Below are 20,000 nucleotides of genomic sequence, written 5' to 3'. Positions count from 1 at the left end.
TTGAAATATAGCCATTTTAAGCTAAATAACCCTCGGTGAGGCCTTTAGGAGGGCCATTCAAGCAGCAAGCGGAGCCCACAGCACCACCTTCTCGGAACCATTGCCCACCACTCCTGAATGAAGTGTCTGGTGCTGGGACTCTGGTGCAACGCACATGTCCTGGGCCTGGTGAGAGCAGGAGTGGAATGTTTTTGTTTATTATTATTATTATGGTAGACTTTTACTAGGTTATTTAGCATGCCCAATACTACTAGGATCCATCAAAAAACCTTTTGTATCATTTTTTTGGGGGGGATAAACCATATATTGACTCACCTAGAAGGAAAATATCAGTTTAGGAAAATATAAATAAAAAGATCCATGGGCCTATATGTTAGTTAAAACCATACTGTGTAAAAGTGTCTAAGGGGCAGATGCACACTCAAACTAGTATTTAGAGAAGTGTCCACATCACACATTTTAGTGGAATTGTTGTGGGAAAATATGCCAGCGAAAAGATTATAATCTAAAATAACTTTTCTTTTAATTAAAACTCATATACAGCATGGCTTTAACTCAAAGCCTTTAAACCCCCTCTCTCAGCTGTCCGCTCCCCTTCATCTATATCTGCTACCGAAGGGGGTTTAATAGACAAGATCAATAATGGATCATAGACTTAAACTGGAACCCATCAAGTCAGTGTATTTCTAGCCTAGGCCCTGTGGCCTTATTTTCTTCTCTCCAAGTTGTTTATCAGCTCTGATTTGTCCCTCCATTTCAGCCCATCCTTTTTCGCCCCGAGGACAGTGGAGATGGAATAGCCCCACTAAACCTCAGTGGATTTCTTTTTTTAACATTTATTTAATTTCTTTCATCCTGTCATCTTCGGAATGGATTATTTTGAAGTCCAGAAAGAGTCAACCCACGCGCTAGACCCGTCCCGACCCGTCCATGCTATGTGGCACATCAATGAATCAATCAATCGGTGGCCGTTGTTGATGAATGAGCATTACGTTGCTGTCGGGCAGAAACCCGTAGATCTCCATATTTAAACGTGATACATATTTAAAGTGGTTAAAGTCTGTCTGTCTGTTTTACAAATATTGAGAAGTATTAACAAGGGCTTGCAACTAAACAGAGATGTTCAGAGAATGTTACTGAGACAGTGGCTGAAATTCTCTAAAAAGGCACTTGAGAGGGGTGCAACCCCGCACTCTTTAGCTACTGAAGATACGGCATACAACATGGATTTCTACTAAGAGGACAAATTCTTTCAACGCAAAATGCTGCGTTCAAGTTGAGTCTTTTCAGTGCAGGCCCTTCTTCTTTCGTGTATCATCAGATGGCCAACTCAGTGTCAGTCATAAGTCAAAAAGGCCAGCTTCTGAGGGTGGGCTGTATAGGTGGGCAGTCTGTGATTATGTGCTCGGCAGTCTGTTCAGGCTCGCCACACTCACATGCCGCACATTCTGATAGGCCCCACTTCTTCATAGATTATTTGAAGGTCCATAGATGGCGTGGCATGTCTTCTCCTTTTACACCACCTGCTGGGTCCCGGATGTATCCTTGGATGCGGGAGGGGCCAGCCATCTCCCACGACTGTTTCCAGGATGCTGCCAGCCAGGCATCTCTGGACAAGTCATCAGGAATAGACTGTAGCATCTCTTGTGCTGCCTTGTTGTAAGGATGGAGAGACTTGAGCCTGCCTGGTGGTGCCAGTGTTGTTGTGGCTTTGTGCAGGATGTGCCAGTCGTACTTCTGGGCTTTTCTTACCAGGGCTAGGGTAGCCGCATCCCGTCGGAGACTGGCTGGAGCAATTCCAGCTATAGGACTGGCAGGTAGTACACAGGGGTGGGTTTCAGACAACCAGTTACTAGGGACTTTAAGCAACGACTGTTTTAGGACGTCAAAATCGTTAAGCAAACAGCCGTCGGCGACGGCGACATTGGTTCCCATGGTGACGCGTCTATGCAGCATGTGTCAAACATAAACACTTTTTTAAACACCCCGTCGCGTGTCAGCTAACTTGCCGATATTGCTTAATTCTTACATGCGCTGGACATGATCAGCAGTGGAAAGAGGAAGGTGATGGAGCAATCTGTGTTATTCTAAAACCGTTTTAATAAACATGGTTAATATGACATATGGTATTAGTGTTATTTCTTCATTCAGAGCATTACACAGCATAAGAGAGGTGATGGAGCAAATGGTGTAAATGTATGACAGCTATAATTTCAATAAACATGGTTATGACATGGCGTTGTAGACACTACATGTAAGTGTAGGTTCTCCCGTAGTAGAAAGGGCTGCGACGGAGAGCAGGTTTATGTATCGAGCACTGATCCATTTCTGGTCGCCGTAGCCGACTGCCGTATCCGTCGTTGCTTAAAGTCGCTACTATCTGGAGGGCGCTGTTAATGACAGTTTCTACCTTGTTCACATGTGGACTTCTTCTCCAGGCAGGGGTGCAGTATTCTGCTAAGGGGTAGGACCCTTATTTTTATTATTACAGACCCTTATTTTGAATTAAGGCCAAATGGTCCCAGGCCGTGAACCATAAGTAAACAATGGCTGTGTAAAGTGCCATGCGATCATAATTTATTTCGCTGGAAACACACATTTTGTAATTGCGATCATCGGTTTAGTTATGGGCCGTTAATAAAGTTTGTTGAAAAAAAAGTCACTTCCGGTTCATTTAAATCAGTCGCCTGGCAACCTAGAGCCATTCATATGTTGGCGAATAGCGCTATCATAAACCACTGAAAAGACCACCTGACGGAGATCTCCGTCATCGGCGATGAAGCGTTTGATTAAACTGCAGGGAATGTGTTAAGTATACTTTTATAGCTCAGTGCTTCCCAACCTGGGGTCCGGGTCCCGATCTAGCGCTAAAGATCACCAGGATGGATTTAATAGTCGCTAAATTCATTGCAAGAGATGTATATAGTGTGTGCGCTCATGCACAAGCACGTGTGTGTCTCAAGCTTGTCAGATGTAAGGAGAGGGGCTCAAAGGTTGAGGGCCCTCTGCATTAGCTCATCCATTAGTGGGCTCAGACTCCACACTCTGGGGTATAGGCTATGCAGAGATCTGCCCACTTGGGGCCCAGCTGTGCCTCTCTCTCCACAGGCACAGCTGTCTACATGGCAGGGCAGCGTAGCCCAGCGATGCACCACGACCGGCAGACCATAGTGTGGCGCAACCATATAGTTGCTGACAATTTAAAAGTTTGATTTTGTCATACATGTTGTGGGTGTGAAGGTTTTCTATATTTTATTTGAGATGGAAAAGGTATTTTGTGTTGAGTTCATTATTTCATTAGTGTAAGAAACAGTACCAGTATATCACCAGTAGGTGGCAAAGTATCACCAGGGGAACAGAGTGTGTGAGGTGTGTCAAGTCTCATGTGGACTGAACTCTCACGTGATTTCGGAGAGTTTGTCATACCATGAAACACATGCTGTTGTGAACATTGTGCAGTGTGTGATACTGAGCATTTAATATCTATTTTGCAGGTGAGATGGTTATACTGGGAATGCACATGCTGTGGGAATATGTTGTGGGATGATGTATGTCTGGATTGTATTTTAACTGTGTGTAACTTTGTTTGGGACAAATATGATGTGAAGAAGAGAGTGCAGAGTGAGTTGGCGTTAGCTTAGCAACTAGCATGGGGGCCTAGCTTGTAGTAGCTGCAGCAGTGGCAGTCTAAGGCAGCCATGACAGGGCATTAAGTAAAGTTGTGCTAACTAATGTGGGTTGGAGGAGTAAGATAAAGGATGTTATGTGTGATACTGTGATCTTATATGAGAATGTGACATGTTATATGAATGTTGGTTTGGGTTATCTAAACAGGGAAGTGGGTTATTTTGGAAGAGACGGATAACTAATGTGAATTGTGAATGTTTAATTACTGTGACCTGATTATTGAATCTTGAGTAATGGAAATGTTTTGGGATTTGATATTTTCATTATTTGACTTTGATGTCATCGTGATTTCGGAGAGTTTGTCATACCATGAAACACATGCTGTTGTGAACATTGTGCAGTGTGTGATACTGAGCATTTAATATCTATTTTGCAGAAAAAGCAACACAAATAAACAAATGTGTAACACCAGTTGGAACCAGCCGTCTATCCTTCTTGGTCCCGTTACAATAGCATCCTGTCTGTCTGTCTGTCTGCCTGCCAGCCAGCGCTGGAAAGTAACTGAGTACATTCACTTAAGTACTTGAGTATTTCCAATTTCTATTACTTTTGCTTCTACTCGACTACATCTCAGATCCAAATATTGTACTTTTACGCCACATTTATTGGACATTTTTTAGGGGTGCACCGATGTATCGGCCGACAATCTGTAGGGGCCGATGTTTGCCTTGTTAACGGACATCGGCGCATCGGTAAAAAAAAAACTTGACTTTCACCGATGGGAGTAGCCGATGTTCTGCTCTGCAGCCAAATCCGGTAACACACCCTTGTACGGAGATGTATAGAGTGGCTGCGTGTCGCTCAGTGTACTGCCACTGAGTCTGAGTGCAGTGATACTAAACTTGTGCGATATTCAGATAATCCTCAACCGACTGTTATAATTCGAAGTGGTATATATTCTGTGAAGTTTATATTTTCACAACCTTTATTGAAATAGTTGAAAATGTATTCATTAAAAAACTGAGCACATGTATTTTTGATCTATAAGGCCAAACCTAATTTGAAAGAATATATTCAGAGTATATGACAGCCTTTTAAAATCTTTATAATATTAGAATTTTACACAGCTCTGCTACCAAACTAATTACATCACAGTCTGTTTGCACAAATCTGGGTCAAATCAATTAAGCAGCAGGAGCAAGCTCCCATATTCTCAATGTTAAATAAAAAAAAGACTAAAGACTTTGCCTGCTATGTATGTTTGCTTTATCATACCTTTTCATTTTGCACTAAAAAAACATGCTCAACAGGAACTGTAACCAAATAATGGCCCGGTGCAGACCGGTGCAAAAATAAATAACGGCCTACTGCAAATAGCAGCCTAGTTCCTTATAAACGACGGGATCCAAATCGATTTTGCATATTAACAGCCCGGGCTACCATTTGGAAAAATATGGTATACAAACATCGGTGACTATCGGCTATCGGCTAGATTGTTGTTTTTTTACCAGCTGATACGAAGTATCGGCAGGTCTATATTAGCATGGGAAACTTGCAACACTGCTTGCAACACTGGTAGTCCACCGTAGATCATTCTGCTGAGTGTTGCCAAGTCTGCATATTTCCAGCCAAGTCTGCATATATTTCCATCCAGCCTAACGTGGAGGCTGCTTAGCTTATTTCTGTCACGACAGTTGGCAACACTGGCAACCATACTGCCGAGTACTTCTTGCTGAGTGTTGCCAAGTCTGCATATTTCCTGCCTGCATCGTTCCAGCCTAACGTGGAGGCTGCTTAGCTTATTTCTGTCACGACAGTTGGCAACACTGGCAACCATACTGCCGAGTACTTCTTGCTGAGTGTTGCCAAGTCTGCATATTTCACTAGCCCACAAAAAACACCTTTCAACACACTACTTACACACACACTCCAACTCGCTTATAATTCGCGGACCTGGCAACACTGCCTCCCCTCGCGCCACACACACACACACACACACACACACACCTGGAAGCCACCGCCCACTGTGATCTCTCCTCAGGAGAAGAGAAAGAGAAACAGCGGAGGAGGAGGAGGAATTGTCGCCTCACGATTTAGCTTATTCCTTCTAAATCTCTGTATATAAAATATAGCTAACTCATCGAAACTCTTAGTTACATCAATATTGTTCTTCGCCAATAGTTGGTTTGTGCCAAAGTATTACGCTTATAGAATTCGCATTGGCCAATTCCATTGCCACGCACATTCACAGCCATTTCCCAGCGCGGTGGTTTGACCCAGAGCCAACTCATAGAAGAGTTACGACATTGAGGGGGCAGAAACAGAGCGCTCGAGCGCTGTTCATGCAGGCTGAACTGAACAGTTTCGGGAGACAAACGCAGTTACTTTTGCACCATGCTAATGCCTGCTAAAGCTAATGTTGACAGCCTGTGTGTGTGCGTGCTTGCAGCTATGCCTTGCAGGAGAGAGAGGCAGGCGGAGCGGAGGGGTCTCGTCTCGCGCAGCGTGTGTGTGGCGTTTATGCTTTGATAATTTCTGCCCTCTTACATGACATTTGCAACAAAACAAACATTCTCCCATGTTGATAAGAGTATTTTGAAAAGCACTAAAGCAGTGGTTCTGAACCTGTGGTCATGATGGACACTTGGTAACCAAATGAACCCTTAGAGATCTTTCACTCTTGCGAGTACAATTAAACCAAGTGGGTCCTTTTGGTTCAATTTCACACTCAACAGTTGAAAAATTGTTAAACATCTGCATTACTTCTACACAATTTGAGAATGTAGCCAACTTAATTTGAGCAACATTGGCCTGTTATCTCTCCTAATGGTACCAACATCAATACACTTCTTTAGTTTGGGTCTGGAAGGCTAAATGTCATCAAATGGTGGTCCGTGGCTCAAATGCAGAATAAATAATGGGCCTTGATATGACACATCTTGACAACCACTGATTTAAGGTATATTTAGAACGGATAAAAATATGCGATTAATTTGCAATTAACTATGGACAATCATGTGATTAATCGCGATTACATATTTGAATCGATTGACAGCCCTATTATTATATAAGACAGAGGCAACAATTGTGCAAATAGCCAATCCACAAGTTCACAACGACCTTGGACATCTGCTATTTCACAACATTTATCTGTGGAACCATTCTGTTGCTTGTCTGGGTGGGGGGGTCCCCAGTTCAAATATGATTACTTTGGCGGGTCACAGCCTGAAAAGGCTCCTAAAATTGCTAGCCTACCACCTTGATATTACCAAAAAAATTGTTGTAACTTGTTGCCTTATCTAACTATTCATTGATTCACTCCCAAAATCCTTTTGGCAAAAAAATAAAAAAACACACCTGTGTGAAGTGTGGGGTGCTCACTTCGCATTCTTTCATGTTGGGCTAGTTGGTGTCAAGGTGATGTATGTTTGCTCAGCAGTTGCTGATGTCTGCTCAGGAGGTTTGAGTGTTTACTCAGACCGAAAACAAATTAGAGGGAACATTGCCGCGGACCACCGCACCAACCTCTGCAGGGACCCCCTTATATTAAACACACATCTATACGGAAGCTGCTGGTTATTATTCATATTGAATCAATTCTTGAATTTAATTGATTGAATATAAGGGGGGTCCCTGCGGAGGTTGGTGCGGTGGTCCGTGGCAATGTTCCCTCTAATTTGTTTTCGGTCTGTTAAATCAAGCTACAGACAACACATTCCAAATAACCTCCATTTCCTCTAATGACTTGATAGTCACCAATGTTTGGCTCCATTTTGTACTAGGCTACACTCACCTGGACAGATCCTGTTGTTGTTTACACACGAACACACACAGAAACAGACAGACATTTCAGATAATAGCACAATTCTGAAGATTGTAATCAGCTGGTTATTAATTGATTTGAATCAATTCTTGTTTTTAACATCGGTATCGGCCAATAATTTCCACATCGGTACACCCCTAAATTACTTTGCAGATTGAGATTATTATTACAAAACATAGCCTACTGTCAAGATGCAGAGAGAGTTGAACCCATATGCAGAGTCACAGCAAACAAGGGCAGATTTCAAGGTATTTAATGAAGAAATGTTGCAAAATCTTACACTATCGGTATCGGCCAATAATTTCCACATCGGTACACCCCTAAATTACTTTGCAGATTGAGATTATTATTACAAAACATAGCCTACTGTCAAGATGCAGAGAGAGTTGAACCCATATGCAGAGTCACAGCAAACAAGGGCAGATTTCAAGGTATTTAATGAAGAAATGTTGCAAAATCTTACACTGAAGTTGAATGCAAACACAGGAACTACTCGAAACCAGGAACATGCATCGGCGACCTCAAACTATGGCAACTTCTTCCGATTTTTCTCAATAAAAGCTCTCGTAGCCTGTAGCTTTTATTGAGAAAAATCGGAAGAAGTTGCCGCCTGTTGTTCCTGCCTGTCGAACTACAAAACAATACCGAAATGAAATGGTGCCCAGGCTACTTCAACCCTATAGACATTTCGGTCATTTGAAAATAACCAATCTATAAGCTCACATGCTTGTAGATCTGCTATTATTTATTAATTGAAAACATTGAAATGTGACATTCTGCATAAAGAGTATTTATACTTTTGGTACTTTAAGTACAAGGGCCCTGAGGTCGACTGACCAGTCACTTCTCAAGATCCCAAAATCAAAGCTGAAATCCCGGGGGGATAGGTCATTTTCCGTTGTAGCACCCACACTGTGGAATGAACCACCTCATGTCAGAGCGTCGCAATCCTTGTCTGTGTTTAAATCACGTCTGAAAACTCACTTGTACTCCTTGGCATTTGAACATACCGATTAAGAGTTGCTGCTTCCACTGCATTGTCCTTATGTTGCCCTGTTTATGTACTGTTGTTGTTGTTGTTGCTTTTTTCCCTGATTTTTTTAGTATTTCTTTGTGTACAGCACTTTGTTTCAACTTTGTTGTATAAAAATGTGCTTTATAAATAAAGTGGATTGGATTGGATTTTGATACCAATACTTAAATACTGATACATTTTGAATTCCGGACTTTTACTTGTAACAGAGTATTTCTACATTGCAGTTGATACTTTTACTTAAGTCACAAACGTGAGTCCTTTTTCCATCACTGCTGGCTGTCAGGGCGCCGTGCAGCGGCATCCGAGGCCTCACAGGGGTGATAAACGAGCCCCAGGTCTCGGTTGACGGCGGACGCCTCCCGATCGAGCAAATACAGCTGGCATGAACGCCGTCAAACGGCGCTGCCGCGAGGGTCCCCTTCGCCTAGCCGGGACTGCATGGGTTCAGAACGGAGCACGACAGACACAAGCTGCGACTCCTATTTGTAGCTCAGAGGGGGACACAGAGGCGGGACACAGAGGCGGGCCCCCGGCTGCGTGTTTGGATCCATCACGCTAACGGCCGTGCCATCAATTACCGTGCTCATTACTCACGCGCTCCCTCACGCACATAGAGAAATTAAATGTGTGTGAACTCATAACGTGCACACAGTCTACACTACAGTCTTCTATTTTATTATTTTGTTAGGGAGTTTATTTTCACTGTACTGAATGCAAAGAGCCACAGGCTTGATGTGATTTTTTTTTCATGTGAAAGTTTGTGCACATTTCTGTGACAACCCTTCCAGGGATGTGTGTAGGTCACGTGTGTGAATGCTGAAAGAAAGAAAGGTGGAGGAGCCCCAACTAAATAATAATTGGTTGGTTGGTGGTAGCTTCTTCCAGCTCATTGTCATTTATGGGTGCGGAGATTATTGTAGGACTTTGTTGACCCAGATCACCTGAGAAAAGATCACGTGGCCAAAACTATTATTTATGCAAAATATATAGCCACTTGAAAATTGGTTCCATGTTGCTCTGATCTGTTCCCATCCCGTCCGAAATGTCAAAATGCAATACTCTCTGATCTTACAGGCATTCCCTATAAGAGCGTATGTGTGTGATATCATCATTAGCCGTAAGTTATGCGGAAGCATAACACGTACTGAGTTGCAAAACAAGTTATTTTCTGGCCTCGACAGCCCATACTTCCAAACATAAAAGTCCTATCTCATTGCATTAAACAACGTTAAACTCACTTTGCCACTCATTTTGCCACTGACTTTATGCATGCGCATACCCTCTATCAAGTTCCTCCCTCGCCGGCGAGGACATTTCAGTCACTTTCAGAGACCGCCTCAGATCCCACTTTTGCCTCTCACAAAATAAATAATAAAACAAAACCACTTTTGATTAGGAAGTCAAAGCTTATCACAACCATCTGTCAACAAGAGCGGCAGAAATAATCATTTTATCTGCGCTGTACTTTGAGGATTAGAGGCCCTCGAGTGGAGACATGTGTGTGGTATGCTAATTCAGGAGCATTGCTGAATTATTTTGTGGGGAGAGAGGGAGAAACTATGAGCGCAGTAGAAAGTGTCAACTAACTCGTCAAATCCCAGGCTTTGTGATTCCAATCACATCCTACAGTATATCATGCATTCATCAATCTACCAGAGTTAGTCAGATGGTCGCTTATAAACTAGACTTTCATTTGCATGTGAAAATTGTTGAGCAATGTGGTAGTAAAGTAGTAAACAGGTGCTACAGTACTCCATTGTCTGTCAAAGGGGCAGGATTTTCTATACATTGGAGAAGCATTTCACAGTATGTGAGGGCAGCACTAGCAGACATGCTCCGATCAATCGGCCACCGATCAGTGATCGGACGATATTCACTCCAAATGACTCGAACGGTGATCGGCAATGTACCCTATCTGGAGAAACCGTCTTATACCATTTAAGTGGTATAAAAGTCAAACAGATATAGTATATAGTATAATATAATTTTAAACTAAACATTCTCCTTCCTCCCCACACACACAGGAACAGTTTTGACGTGGGTTTTGACCTTAGAGTATATATTAATAGAGATGGCACCCGGAGGAAACCCTGAGGCGAAATTGACATAGTGGCCGAATTTGGTTTTGCAGCACTGGGCCAAACACATGAACGCGCTGGTCCGTTGACTATCATTGCGCACGTTCATGATGACACGTGAACACTGTTTTGCGTGCAATGATAGTCAACGGCTAGCGCGTTCATGTGTTTGGCCCAATCAATCCCAGAATGCACTCTGTTCCTACCCGGAAGGAGGAGTGAAATCGCCTCATGCGCTTTTGAGCAACTTAATGCAAGTGGATGGGAGGAGAAATCCGGTGCCATCTCTATTAATATATACTCTAAGGTTTTGACATATATAATTTTGGAAATATTATATTATAAGATCGGTAGCGGCCGATCATGAGAAAAAACCCCTGATCGGAGCAACCCTACTAGCAGTATTCTTGTTTGTGAATATTCAATATGTCTAGTGTAGCATCTTAGTTTACCAGTTTAGTAAGAGCAGGACATTCTGAGATATGCTTTGAGACACACATACAGATATTTTGGGGTGTGGCCGAATCCACCATTCCTTCATGGGGTGAAAACATCAGAGCTTACCATTGGAATTGCATTAGGGAAAGTTCACATTGTTACTTTTTTAAGTATTTTAGTGCAGGTAATTGCAACAACCACTGATGCAGAGTTCGGCAACAGGTCAGGTATCCACGGATACCCTGTGGGTGCCTGAGTTTGACGGGTAAAACGGGTGGAAAAATATACTTTTATAAGTTCACGGGTACAGGGACGGGCGGTATCTGAACTAAACACCGATATTGATATAATATCAAACAGAATGTCATCACGCAGCACATTTTCGTTCACAGGAAATAATTGACATTTGATCAATTCATCACACACGTGCATAGGCCCCTCAAAAATTCACAAAAGTATATATTTTTTTCGGCATCTATCGTTAGATATGCCGATATGATGACCACAGATGTGCTCTAAAAAAGTGTGAAAAGCAAATATCTTTCATTTCACTAGACCTTTACATTAAACAGGATGGTTTTGATTGATTGAAATATTTATTAACAGTTTGCAGAATTACAGTACATTTCAAGCACAAACTCAATACAAAGACTGTTAACTGTGAGTGGACGACCCAATTAAGCATTACACTTGTTTACAAGAGGGTCCACCATGTTCAATTCATCAAAACATTTAGAGACGTACAAATAGACACTTCTATATAGTCAAAGAACAGAACAGGAATTCATCATAGAAAGAAAAATCACACCCGTGTGAACTGAGTGGTGTAAGGTCTTATATAGACTGATCAACTGTGGTCTGACGTAATGTCTGACGTAATGAAATCACACCCGTGTGAACTGGGTGACCATAGCAACCATGCTCATTTTTTGGTACGAACAGACAGACAGACAGACAGACAGACAGACAGACAGACAGACAGACAGACAGACAGACAGACAGACAGACAGACAGACAGAAACGTAAACTAACAAAGCCAGTCGTAGGAGTGGTTTACGCCACTCAAAAAGGGTCAGTAGGCCTATAGAGTTTCTAAAAGCAGGATGTGATCTCTCTTCCTTGCTTCTGTCTCGCTTTAAAGGTCTGCAGCATAGTAGTTATCTCCCGGTTGACATTACAGTAGGACCAGATACATTCTTCTATGTTTAATAAATATATTATTAACCTGCCTTTCAAGAAAAGGTCAGGCACAGCTTCCATTCCCTTAATTGGTAATAAAACCTGGCCTCATCAGTGATATTTTAATTGTGATAGAAGGTAAAGCCACGACTTTGGTTCAGGAAGGTACATTTAAAATTGTATGATCATGACAAACATGTCATTTTTCTTTGTCTGTTTGTGTGAACACAGACACGATGATTTGATTGGTTGATGACCCCATAGCGATGATTTGATTGGCTGAGCAAAGTAGGCTACATACTGAGGATAAATATCACACCCGTGTGAAGTGAGGGGCGCTTTTATCATCGTACATCAAGACGTGTCAATTTGCACATGTCAATTTGTGCGACTTTGTGTAGGACAAAAATAGACGATTTGCTCATCCACATATGCCGTAAATTCTCCATTCATTGTCAATGGGAATTTAATGTTTATGTAAGACGAAGATCTACACTAATAGCTAAATATAGCGCCCCTCAAAAAGTGAGGGCAGAAAAGTGAAGACGCCAAAAGTGATTGGCCAGAATGACATTTGTGATGATTTGATTGGCTGAGCACGGAATGTGATGTATGATGATGTATGATGATGATGTATGTATCACACAAGTGTGATTTTTGAGGGGCACTAGCCCCTCCTATATACAGCTTTTGTCCTCACACGTCTCAATATTTGCCATTGACAATGAAAGGGGAATTCAGGTCAAATGTCCGCTAAATCTTGTCCCCACACGTCTCAATATTTGCCATTGACAATATTAAAGGAGAAATTAGGTCAAAATTCCGCCAAATATAACGTAAATTAAACATCAAAACATTAAACGCCATTGACAATGAAGGGACATTTTACATCATATGTAGACGAGCAAATCGACTAACCAATCACATGTCGGTGGGAGCGCTTGGCCAATAAGGGACCACCATTCTTGATGACGATGATCACACGGGTGTGATTCTTTTGTTACCGTTTTGAAATAAGACTGCCATGCCCAAAATGTACTAAAAATAAATAATCTATACTTAGTAAAACATACTTTAGTTACAACTACTTTTTTGTCCCCCTCTACATGGAAAATAGCCAATATACATGCTCACCACGCATCATTGTGAGCCTGTAGATCGATCTGCTTCTCCCCTTAACAAGCAGGCTGGAGTTGAAGTTAAAGCGATCCTTCAGGGAGGAACATTTTCATTGTGTAGAGACGGGTCTTCCCAGCAGGACGACAGCCGTGGGTGACAGTGACAGGGATGAAGTGACAAGTGGCTAAATTGGGAATTTAAGAGAAAGTGAAATAATATGCTAAAGAAGAAGCTGCTCACTGCTGTAACGTACAACTATGTGCACTCACTGTTTCAGGTATACATGACCGAAACATTGCATACATGTTTTTAGTATAAATGTTTGCAAGTGCCTGTTGTAAAAGTGTGTTAATATTTTGCAGATTTAGCCTAATCATTATATCCACTGCTCATTTTTATAGTGCTTTTCCAAGTGCTCAAAGCGCTTTACAATGGTTCATTCATTTATACATTGGGAGCGTCCTCACTTCCCACATTCACACACCAATGGTGGCAAGCTCACACCGACCAGCTCATTGGAGGCAATGTAGGGTTCAGTGTCTTGCCCAAGGACACTTCGACATGTGGACAGGAGGAGCCGGGATTCGAACCGCCGACCCAGGGATCATTGGACGACCTGCTCTACCTCCTGAGCCACAGCCACCCTATAGTACCCTAACCCATGTAACCACTGTTGAAGGCTGGATGTGGCTGGATGTGGGTGACATACTGTACCTCAGTCTCATATTCACTAAGGCCTCACTCAGACCAATGGAAGTCACATGGTTTGTAGTCCACATTTTGGACTACAAGCTGTTGTATGGCTTTCGGCTGTGTTTCGACTGTGCCCCTCCCCCTCATACAACACAAATGTTGTGTCAAACCATGTGACTCCCATTGGAAATGCATTGGGGCGGCCATGACACTACACAAAATTCATCCAACAAGCATACAGCAATGCAGTAAAGGTCTGAGTGAGGCCTATGGGTGAACATGAAAAACATGTGCTTAGCAGCGTCATGCTCATGGTTCTGCTAATACCCAGTCATTACAGCCCTTGTAAATGGTACACCAAACACTACACAAAGTTCTGTCACGCAACAAAAGCTATTATCAAACTAAATGCCTTGTTTCACAGCACAACAAACTTCAAAAACTTTTCCTCAATCATTTCCTCTTTTCTTCAAGGTTTAAGATTTTAAATTTTAATGGGTGCCTAGTTGGCATTAAAGTGAGTCAATTAGCGCCACAGTGAGACTGCTAACGAGCATGCTATTGTCATGGATCATTAAGTGCCAACGTGGCCCAGTGGGTTTATAAAACCCATGAGGGCTCTTCTCCTACAGGGCTGCCTTAATAACTGTGTGGCACCCAGGGACGGATGAACCCCCATGAGGGCCCCTGGGCCGGTAATGTTTGCAGAGCCCCCATAGCGCGCGTGCGCGCAACATTTTTGTGTTTTTCCATGTTTTTAATCATGTTGTTGACCTAAATTTTACTAAATCAATGACCAATGAAGGACCCCAGGAGTCCTTTTCAGGGCGTCAAACCTAGTACCGCGTGGTCCAATTTCCCCGAAGGGCCCCTGAGAGCCAAGGGCCCTTTGGCCACGGCCCCAATGGCTAATTTGTCCACTGGCACCATGCCACTATCATGATACGTTTTGGACAAGGTTTGTCCAAAACGTATCAGGATCCAACGCTTAATACATTGCATTGATTCAATATTTATAAAACCCAAAGGTACTCCTAACTACTTTCACTTACAATTATTTTCAAAAAGAGCAGAAATAGCAGATCTACAGAATTAATTTATGAAAACAGCTCCCCTTTCCCCCCCAAGGCTGTGATAGATCGGCCTACAAATGAAAGTCAAATTCATGAAATACAAAATACTGTGTGCACGCGCGTGCCGTGTGTGTGTAAGTGCGTGTGTGAGAGAGAGAGAGAGAGAGAAAGAGAGAGAGAGCGAGAGAAAGAGGAAGCAATCAAAGCAAGCCCAAGTTCAATGTACCAATTCCTCTCTGTTACCGTACTTCCTTTGAGGCCCTGAATCTGTAGAAAATGGAGTTTCTAGAAACTAAAACTAAAATTACCTGACCAACTAGCAGCTGTCTATATGGTTTCTGTGTCTGCGAGCTTGAGATGTTTCTATGTCATTGTGTAAAGTAACAAAGTACATCTACTCAACTACTGTACTTAAATGCAAGGTAGAGACACTTACTATACTTGATTATGCACATTTAATTTTCTACTCAGCTACCATTATTTGACAACATCAGTTACTAGTTAAGCTCTTTGCACATCGGCGTCTTAGCAATGCTAAAGAGATGCAATGTTTTGGGGTTGGCCTTACCAGCTTCCACCAACAGTTTTAGTGCAGTATAAATAGTGAAGGCCTTAAATAACAAATCAAAATGTGTCTTTACAAAAACATTGAAAATGAAAACTACTACTTGACAGCAAACTAAACTAAAGAAAACAACCTAGGAAGGAAGACACTGTTTAACAGGCGACACCCGGTCCCTTACACAAGGGCCCTAGCTGGCAGCTCTCTCCCCTAGGTGCTACAGCTTGTTGCTCCAAGCTCAACTGATTTACTGCCCCTGCAGCCTCCCTCTTATAGGGAGCGGATCCTACCACATGGCATGACATCAATTAACGATCAATTAACCCAGCTATACGTCCCCATAGCCTTGTCTGACCTAACCTTCAAATGATGATGTAGTACAACATAACAAACTACATATTCAAAAGATATAGGTACTGACTGTAAGTATATTGCTCTTAAATACAGACAACACAACACACCCCTCCTCCTCTTCAGTACTTGGCACCCTCCAATCTAGTAGAGAGGCGTGCGCCATGCAGAGCACATGTGAGGTGAGGTGACCGATCAAAACACGGAAAACGTCAAACATTAAAAAAATGCATTGGGAAATACCAGGATAAACACTGTCCATGAACGGACACTTTCACACAATGTTAGTCAAATCAGAGCTACTGTGTAGTAGAAGTGTATACATTGTCCTCAATCAGTGTGTACGTGTATAGAGCGTCGCAGTCCCGCCCCCTACCAGGGCCCAGGAAATGATTCCCCGTTCATTTTCCTCATAGACATTTCAAAAAGTATGTATTTAAAGACCTTTTAAGCCTCGTACAAAGCCAACTCGAGTTGTGATAAATCATGACAACACCACCATTTTTCGGGCCGAACAAATAATTAGAAAGAAGAAGAAAACGGCAGGTTACACTTTTTTGTTGTTTTTCTTTTCCAAAATGTTGTGTTTGTTGTCATGATTGATTTGTCACAACTCGAGTTGGCTTTGTCCGCGGCGTAAACGTCTTTAAATAAATACTTTTTGAAAAGCCTATGGGGAAAATGAACGGGGAATTCACTTCTGGGTCTCACGTCGTCATGAAAGGGGCCTATAGGGCATGCACGGACTGCCCCGTGACAAACCACTTAAGCCCCATTTTATACATGGCTATTCAAAAATAGCAGATTTACAAGCTTGATGCGACATGCTTTGAGTTTGTCTCTACTATGTCCGACAATTTTGGAAAGATTTGTATTGCTTTTACTCACCGAGTATTTTGATGCCCATACTTTTTTTCCTTTTACTTAAAATTGGCTCCACCACTACTGTAAATAAGTCTGTTTGTTTGGCTATGCTGTCAAAGTCAGTGAACCACAGTCTTCCCTAAACCTAGGAGCTTTGATGTGACAAAGACGAGCCGCATTAAATATTTAACTAGTTGTGTGACTCTTCGTCACACTCAAAGGAATCCACATTAAAGGATGTTCCTCTGAAGACCTTATTTGGTGGTGCATGTCAAACCTCCGGGTGCACCTGAGTATTGCTAAGAACAACAACAGGGAATTCATAAAATAATAAACAGATGGCTGTGCTCAGGGTTTGAATTGCTGTGTGTGTGTGTGTGTGTGTGTGTGTGTGTGTGTGTGTGTGTGTGTCGGGGGGGGGGGGTCATTTTAATTGCGGGTGGGGAAATGTTTTATCCCTGGTCAGGCTGTGTTTCCGTTTGGGAAATTTTTAGACGGACTGATATTTATGTACTGGATTTATTTACTGGAAAACAGGTGCAGAAGTGTATTAGTGCACGCAGAGAAGTAGGGTATCATTTCTGTACCCAAAAGGTATATTTGTCAGAGAAGTACCCGGTAACTAAGGCACCTCTTGTTTAGTGGAAACCTGCATAATTATGTCCAAAACTGTTACTTTTCAGGATTCAACTCTAAAATAATAAAAAAAACACCGGATCGACAAGCTCAAATGCGACGCCTCAAGCTTGTAGATCTACGACTTTTGATATTCTTGTGTGACGCTAGTAGTATGAAAAACATGAAAAGTTAACGATAGGATACATACATGCTCTGATGCACTTAAGCCTACTTTGTGGTGCGATGAATAGCATCGGACAAGGTCACAACGTCTGGCAACGTGACGTGTCCAGAAGTCCAGGTGTCCCTTGGAAGTTGTCACAAAAAAAACACACATTATCAGTGTTTTGTATTAGGCCTATGACGTTGCTAGCTGGCCTATGACGAGATCTCCTATGTCCATATTTTAAATTTTGTTTGTTTGTTTTTTCCCCTACTTTATCATAAAGCATCACACAAAAGTACAGTATAAAAAGTAGCAGATCTTTTATTAAAATTGGTTATCGGTTATTATCAAATATGCCTATCAGTCCTTTTTGCCCTGATGAAGACCTTTCATGGTCAAAACATGCCTTTTTTAACCAGAAAAAAAAGAAAAACTGGTTTTAAGAATAGAACGTGTCCTCTGAACCCTAACTGGCCCACTGTCAAGGTGGCACCACCAACAACAGATGAGCCCTGCCAACCAGAGCCAAACTGTGTGTGTGTGTGTGTGTGTGTGTGTGTGTGTGTGTGTGTGTGTGTGTGTGTGTGTGTGTGTGTGTGTGTGTGTGTGTGTGTGTGTGTGTGTGTGTGTGTGTGTGCGTGCGCGTGCGTGCGTGCGTGCGTGCAGCAAAGTATTGGCATCAAAATATACTTACAGTACCCACACGTACAAGTACTCATGCAGAATGTTCCATTTCAAAATCATAATATTGGATTGTAATTAGTGATAATTACAATCAGAACCATAAAATGTCCGGCTGGCTCGGCAGCCTAGGTGCCCAGACGGTTGAGCAAGCCGTCCGGGACATCCGATTTAAACATTTTTGGTCATTAAATAAAAAGGCAATGCATTGCTCAAAAAGGGAAAAGAGTTTATTCCTCCCCCAACCTTCAAGTCAGGAGGCCTCAGCATCAGGTTCCCTTTTGTCCAAAAGCTCTGAATGGATTCTCATAAATGTTCCTTGACCAAACTTTCCTTCTTCAGATCTCAAAGTTTTCCGGTCTCACTGTGATTTATCAATTTCTCATTCTGGTTTAGTATTGGCCTTAAAAGAGACTTTGACAAACCACCACCAATCACTTCCTGTACTTTTATAGATGTTCCTGGTACCTCACTTCCTGGAACTATACAAGGAAGCTTTGAGAAGGAAAGGAAATGGTCACGTGACACTTTCATGGGAGCCAGAGCCATGATGGGAGCAAAACTCACACCAGAAGTTTAATGAATACATGGCTGGACCAGCTCATAACAAACATTATTTCTGAACAATTGAGACCTTTGTCATATAATGGGTTCAGGAATATAAACGAAGACATGCACAGTCTATAATTGCACAGTGCACAGTATATAATTGTATCTGAGGATCTAAACAGCAGCAGGTATCGTTTCTGGCTCGGAGGTATTTGGCTGCCAGACAGGAAATCAGGAAATGGTGGGAAGTCTCGCGATACTTGGTGCATTCAGAAAGATACTTTGTGCTCTTTAGATACCATACCTCTATAAAGTTACACAGTGTACACATCGAAAAGCAACACAGCAGACAATAATATGTTATATGTCTTCTGTTGTTTTCCAGAAGCGATTACAAAAGGTCTCAGTCATTCAGAAATAGTCTTTGTTCATGAGCTGGTCACTTAGCTCTCAGTTCTCACTGACTCCAGTGCATTCTGCCAAACTTCCGGGTGTAGTTTGGCTCCCATGAAAGCGTCCATGAAAGTGTTATGGCGCAGCCCAGTCGCATGACCATGTCCTTTCCTTCTCAAAGCTTCCTTGGAACAATATTGCTAATATGCTTTTTCCCCACAGCTCCGGGAGCTCCCCCTATGAGCAAACCTTGTCAACAGAAAATGACAATATCTAACTCACTAACAAAACATTTTGTTCCGTACACTACATCTAGGGGATTAAATATTCAACCATGTTAACCAATATATTCCCTTATCACTTATCACCCAATTTCATTTTCTTCATACCAGGACAGGAAATGCATTTCGTCACACATTTATGTGGCAGTGTCACAATGTGTTTGTCACTTCAATGTTGCAGCTTAAAAAAGGTGTTAATGTGTTAATGTATGTTTTGAATTCATGTTTTGAATTCATAATTATAATGAATTCAATTAGGATTCATCCTAAATTGCTAAGTGAGAAGTATAACTTAACAACATTTAACATTTGACTGCATCAATGAATACATTTATTTGGCGATAAAAGGAAAGAGCACTCCATGACAACAACACACACAATAGCGTATCATCAAGGATAAAAACACAATAAAGTCCTAATGTCCTATTAAAGGTCTTTCTTGTCTCCTTTGTTGAAAGAATATATATGA

The sequence above is a fragment of the Electrona antarctica genome, assembly GCF_951216825.1.
Source record: "Electrona antarctica genome assembly, chromosome: 13".
In the NCBI taxonomy this organism is placed as follows: Eukaryota; Metazoa; Chordata; class Actinopteri; order Myctophiformes; family Myctophidae; genus Electrona; species Electrona antarctica.
The sequence above is the reverse complement of the archived record's forward strand: the minus strand, read 5'-3'. Positions refer to the sequence as shown.